Below are 6,832 nucleotides of genomic sequence, written 5' to 3' on the forward strand. Positions count from 1 at the left end.
GCCCGCAGCCCGCGGCGCCGGTCTTCAGTCGCTTCCAGCCCGTGTGCCGGGGCTCCGGGGCCCCGCGGGGCGCAGGGGGCCGCCCGGCCGCCCCCCGGCTCGCCGCGCGCACGCCCCCTCGCACAGCGGCTCGATCGGCCCCGCCGACCCCCGAGAGCTGCGCCCCGAGGGGACACGAGGCGGCGGCCCCGGCGCCGGCTTCCTCTGGAACCACTTCTGCGCCTCGGCCAGGTTTATTCTAATCCTTCCTCCGGGCGCCGGATCCTCCCCAGGAGAGAGCGATGGAAACTGGGAGGCAGCTCGCGGCCCCGGCAACCCCTCCCAGGGGTGGGGAAACCAAGCACGTTATTCTGTCGGGAGCGGGCTCGGCGACAGCCCGGGCGCTGCGACCCCGCGCCGGCGCGCCTGGCAGCCGAACCGAGTCCGCAGCCCCCGCGCGAGGCTGCCGGGGCCGCCCGGGCCGAGGGGCGCGGGGCGGCTCGCGGGCTGCGCGGCCGGGGGCTCCCCGCTCCCTCCTGCCCCATAGGAGCCAGGCCCGGGCGAGGAGGGCCGCCGGGGGCGGCGGAGCGCGTCTCAGGGCCGCGGGGAGAGCGCCACAGACACTTGTTTGCAAGGCTCAGCCCGGCGCGCGCGCGGCGCTCCGAGCGGGTCCGCCTCCTCCCGGCCGGGTGGGCGGTGGCCCGCGCCTCGCGGGCTGGGCTCCTCCTCCGGCTCCTCCTCCTCGCCGGCGATGCTCGGCAGGGCCCCCGCCCCAGTCCCTTCCCGGCGGGCCCGTGCGGCCCCGGGGAAGGCGCTGGGGTCCTCTGGCATCGCCCGGGGACGGCTCGGGTCGGGCGCCCGCGGCCTCGCCGCGTTGCGCGCTCTCCAACAGACTTCTGTCCGCCTCCCGGTTTCTGCTCCGGGTTTATTCCCGGCAACAGCGGCCGCCTCGGGACACACATTCACACTGCCACCCGCAAACCCATTCTTGCGACTCCCGGGGACCTGAGGAAGCGGCGCGGAGAGGTGACCCTCGCCGCCCTGCCCCTGCTCTTCCTCCCCCAGCGGGGCGCGTGGTCGAGTTGCGAGGGGCTCTACTGCTGTCCGGGAATGGGGTGAGGATGCCCCGGCGACAGGATGGGGAGGGAGGGCACGAGGCAGGCCGAACCCCGGGAGGGGGGCTGCGGGCAGGGGTCTCGGGGCCTGGCCCGGCCGGGTTCCGGGTTTCCCGCGGAGAGGGGAGCGATCTGGGTCTCCCGGCCCCGGCCCCTGCCTCCTTCCCAGAGGACAAGCCTCGTGGCGGCCAGGCTCTGCATGGGTTGCTGCCTCCCTGGCCCTTTCTTCCTACTTCTCCGACACGGGCGCTCACAATTTGCTCGCTTTATTTCTCTCCTGTCCCCTGCGAGCCCCCGCGGCAGCAGGGGGACCGCCCGCGTCTCCCATCCCCACGCCGCCCAACAGTCCGGGCCGACCCGCTCGTGCGCTCGGCCCTGCCATTGCCGCGGGGTCTGAGCCCTCGGGTTGTGGGCGCAGCTGGTGGGCAGACGAAAGCGGAGGTGGCCAGGCGGGGACGCTCGGTTTTCCGAGCCCCACTTTCCTTTCACGGCCCACTGGGATGTGTAGTTCTTCCTCTCGCCTTCCGGCTCGGAGAAGAACCACGACTTGGGGACCAAAAAACTGCAAATCCCTGCATTCCTTGCGGCAAGCGCGGGAGAGGCGCGGTGCTGGGCGTTCGATGCTGGGTGATCGGGGATGGGAACTAACAAAGGGAATGGTGGGGATCGGCCGTGCTTTCTCTGTGCTGGGCGCTTTACACCTTGCGCACGTTCTTTATCTAATCTTCCGAACAACCCTGCGAGGCACAGTTGTATCCAGCTTAGAGAACGCTCAGCTACTTGCCAGAGATCACAGAGCGCCCCAGTGGCAGAGAGAGGATTAAACCCAGAGCGCGGAGAATTCCCCTTACAAAGCGCTGCCTGGGTGAGCAATGTCAAGGGAAGAGAGGTTGGTTTATCCAGGAGAGAAAAAGAGCAAGCGGTTGGGAAGAGCTTCCTGGAGTAAGGGGAAAGTGGTGGGGATGGCAATTAGAGTATGATACGAATTTATAAGAGGTTATGAATAAAAATGGAATTTACCAGGGGCCATTCCAAAACAGGTTAGGGGAATGGGTAGGATCTTAAACATACGGTTAGTATCGAGTTCCAATGGTGTTAGGGTATTATGTGACAGATGAGCATATGATAGAGACAGTTAAATACTTTGTGGCTGCACAGTTTTTAAAAAACCTACCGTCAAGCCTCAAACGTTTCAAGTGAAAGCTTTCATATGCTTTCCGATCCTTTACCTGATGGGATCAACGGGATATTCTTTTTCTTTTTTTTTTAAGTCATGCTGGCTTATAACATAAATTTCAGGTGTACGTTGTTATATATCAGTTTATAGACTGTATCATGTTCACCACCAATAGTCTAGCTTTTATCCATCACTGTACATATGTGCCCCTTTACCCCTCTCGCCCTCCGCCCACCCCCTTCTCCTCTGGTAACCACTAATCTGTTATCCATGTGTTTGTTTATCTTCCACATATGAGTGAAATCATACAGTATTTGTCTTTCTCTGTCTGGCTTATTTTGCTTAGCATAATACCATGATTTCTTGTTACAAATGGCACAATTTTGTCTTTTTTATGGCTGAGTAGTATTTCATTGTGTATATATACCACATCATCTTTATCCATTCATCTGGTGATGGGCACTTGGGTTGCTTCCACGTCTTGGCTATTGTGCATAGCCAAGGGGTGCATAAATATATATATTTGATTTATTGCAAGCACCTTTTCTCGGAGTGTCCCGTTAATATACTAGCTCCATAGATGTGATGGCTTTAAAAAAGACTCCCACTCTTGTTCTCACTTAAGACCTACTTTTTCTGGCATCATGGTTATGTTTTTAAAAAGTGCTTCTCTGGTAGAGATACATACTAAAGTATTTGCATGTGCTTCATGATACTCCAGCCCATCCACCCTCAAAAAATGTGAGAGTATAAATGAAATGATATTGGCAAAGTGTTGAAAATTGTTGATGTTGGGTAATATATCTGTATTAGTTATCTGTTGCTGAAAATTACCACAAACGTAGTGGCTTAAATCCACACAGATTTATCTCAGCTTCTGTGGATCAGGTGTCTAGGCACCTGGGGTCCTCTGCTTAGGGTGTCACACCAGCCATCAAGGTGCCAGCTAGGCTGCATTCTCATCTAGAGGCTCACCTGGAGAAGAATCAGCATCCACACTCACTCAGGTTGCTGGCAGAATTCATTTCCTTGTATGGGACCGAAGACCCTGGCTTTTTGCTAGCTGTCAACTGGGGACTGCCCTCAGCTCCTAGAGGGCACCTGAAGTTCATTGTCATGGGGGCTTTCCAAACACCACCACTTAGTTCATCAAACCAGCAAGGAGACCCCCCCCCCCAGAGTGAGTCTGCTAGCAAGTTGGATTGTTATATAACATAAAGTAATCACACAGGAGTGACATCAAATGTTTCATATTCTATTGGTTAAAAAGCAAGTCACAAATTTTGTACACAAAGGGCAGAGGATTATACAAGAATGTGAACAGGAGGATGAGGGACCAGCCTAGGTTCTGTCCACCACAGTGTGCAGGATGGTCCATTATCTTATCTGCCACATCTACTTATGTTTATGTTTGAAATTTTTCATAATAAAAAGAAATGAATCATTTCTTTTAAAATTCTATCTAAATATCCCATTGCAAGTAAGTTTCTAGATAAGCTGATAGGATTGCTTGCCGTTGTCTTATAAGAATTCCTTGTTTCTTCCCACTCCATGTTTACTCAGACCTTATGGCAGTTAATTCACTTAGAATGCATACTTGAAGTTCACTAGAACCTGGAATGACAGCCATGGATTTTAGCTCACCACCTAAAAACTACTCTATAAGGTGCGGTAGAGTTCATTTCTTCGTTCACTCCACAATTCTTTATTTAGGGCCTAGTTTATGCTAAGTACTATTTTAGTGGCAGGGATATAAAAAGATCCAAGATAAAAGTTCACATTTGGAGACTAGAGGGAGAGGTAGAGAGAACAAACGATAAATGCAAATAAAGTGCAAACAATAAAAGCAAATAAATGACTAAAGGATAAGACAATTTCAGAAAGCAATTACAAGAATGAAAAAACAGCAGGGTTGTGGGACGGAGAGACTGGGGTGGGATGAGACACCTCTGTGGAGGAGACAGTTGAGCAGAGAACCAAATTATGAGAAACTGCAAGCGCAAAGGGCTCAAGGCAGATCAAGCCTGGAAAACTCTAGGAGTATAAAGAAAAGACAGCCTGGCTGGAACGGTGTGAGGGACAGGGTGAGTGGTAAGAGCTGAGACTGGGAGGTGGCATGACCATGACTGGTGAGGTGTCTGGAATTGATTCTGCATGCACTGGAAAGTCACTTATCTGTGGCCACCATTGTAGTAAGTGTTGAGGGATCATAAAGAAGAGTAACATACAGTACTTGCCCTCAAGGAAGATACAGATTCCAAACTTTAATGCTAAGAGGACCTCAGCCCATCTAGAATTATAGACCAGGACCCTCATTTTGCATATGAGGAAACTGAGGCCCAGAAAAGCAGTGACCTGCCAAGAATTCCTTAAGAATGCCTCTCTCTATAACAAATAATCCAGAAATGGATCTTGAATTGAGAGAGTGCATTCTGTAATTTAAGGCTTTAGAAAACTGATAACAGATAATTATTTCGCGCCTGTCATGTGCAATATGTGGTAAAGAGGTTGAATATGGCCAAGAAGTTACGATCTAGTTCAGCAAAAAAAGGACACACATGAGAACGTAAATAATGAAAGAAAATAATATAATACAAGTAACTTTTCTGGAGTATCTTCTTATACTTTATTCTAATACTTTATACATCTAGCTCATTAAATCCAGAGGACAACCTGACGAGGAAGGATTATTTATTTCGCAGAGGAGGAAACAAAGTCAGAAAAGTTAAAAGTTGGACCGAGATTTCACAGCTAGTGAGTGATGGAGTCAGAATTCAAGGCCAGCTATGTATGACTGATTCCAGCTTTTGTATTCCAGCCCACTACACAATGGAAAGAGTATATCGTGTCTCATGAACTGCCAACCGAGGAGAGAAGAGGATCTTGACTTCAGAGGAAAGAGAACTCTCTAAAGCCTAGACTGTAGCAAAGTGGGACCCCAGGACTGAGGATTTGGACAGGCAGAAGAAAAGGGATTAGGATCCCTGGGAAATGGGAATGGTGGGAAAACATACGAGCTTTCTAGTTGGAGTAGAATCCACAAGGATTCAAGAGCAAGTCGTTTCCCCTGGGAGGGGTTTCCAGAAAACCCCTCTACGATAGAGAGAAAGTGAGACGGGGGAGCAAGAAGCGAATAAAACATGCATTTTGAAGCAGGTTACCACTGTGGGCTCTGATCCTCCAGGGAACCTGCCTGCAGTTACCCGACCTGAGGGGTGAGGAAGCTGAACTTTATCCACCAGCCCATCTGTTATCAGTTGAGAGCTCCTTCTGGGAGCAGTAACTCTTTATCTTTTTTACATTTGACCACCCGCCTAAGGCCGCCTACCACAGCCATCACTGCCATGAGCGCTTAGGGCACTGAACTGGCCCTCTTTGATTGTTGGTGGTATCTTTGATTCCAGCCTCCTTTCCCTGTTCTCATCTGACTCGGTGGGTCCGCTGACAACATGGGTTATGTTATTAACAAAATTAGAGCTTTGTTCCTTTCATCTGAGCAGCTCAAAGCATTCCACTAAAACCACCTCGGTAATTCTCAAAATACCTTCAGGCAGCCAAGAGGCAGAATGGTCTCATCGTCGGTGAAAGGGGAAGACATTCAGGTCCCACGGCATTCTATGATTTATTTACCTTTGGGGCCAGGATCAGTATGCACCCAGTCTGGTCAAAAGGACACGGTCCTAGAAGGGGAAATTTGAAATCATTAGGAAAGGATTTCTTTTGACAGTTCTAGGATGGCAGGAAGTACCTGCTGAAGCTCCCACACCAAACAGAGTTGTTCAGAAAAATCAAACACCCTAATTCCTTCCAACCCAGAGTTTGCTCGCATTTTTACACGCGCTCAGCACATCTGGGAGCGACTTGTGTCAAAACGCGTAAAATGTTTCAAGTACGGTAATAAACTCAGCGCTACAAGAAAAAATTGGATGAGACAGAAAAAAATTAATCCAAAATTTTCCCCAAGTGACTTTTTCCTGCCTTTTTTAACACTAAAAATGCTACTTTTTAGTATTTTTATAAAAAATAACACGTATGCATTGAAAAAAATTATATTACAAGAAAGAAAAATTATATTACATGTAAATAGGAAAAATGTAAAAGTTGTTCAAATTCCCATCACCTTAAGATAACAATCATTAACCTTTTGTTGACCATCCTTGTATAATTCATTTTATACATGTAGACACACACTCATACATCTAGATCATTTAACAAAAATGGAATCATATCATGCAAGCTTTTTTAAGATTGTTGAATTTCCCCTTTCATCCCCAATCCCTACTTTTTCGCAGATAACCAGTGTTAACAACTTAGTATATATCCTTCTCCAGGCTCAAATAATTATAGACACACATGTATACAGCCCGTATTACAACATTTCATCAATTGGTCTAATAATGCCGTTTATGGTTGATTTTTCCCAGTTCAGGATCCAGCCCAGGATCATAAATGATGCTTAGTCATCAGGTCTCTTGAGTTGCCTTCTATGTGGAACAGTCCACATTCTTTCTTTTAGTTTCTTGATCTTGACCTTTTAGAAGCATATGGGCCATTTATTTTG

Source organism: Equus caballus, chromosome 31 (genome assembly GCF_041296265.1).
Source record: "Equus caballus isolate H_3958 breed thoroughbred chromosome 31, TB-T2T, whole genome shotgun sequence".
NCBI lineage: Eukaryota > Metazoa > Chordata > Mammalia > Perissodactyla > Equidae > Equus > Equus caballus.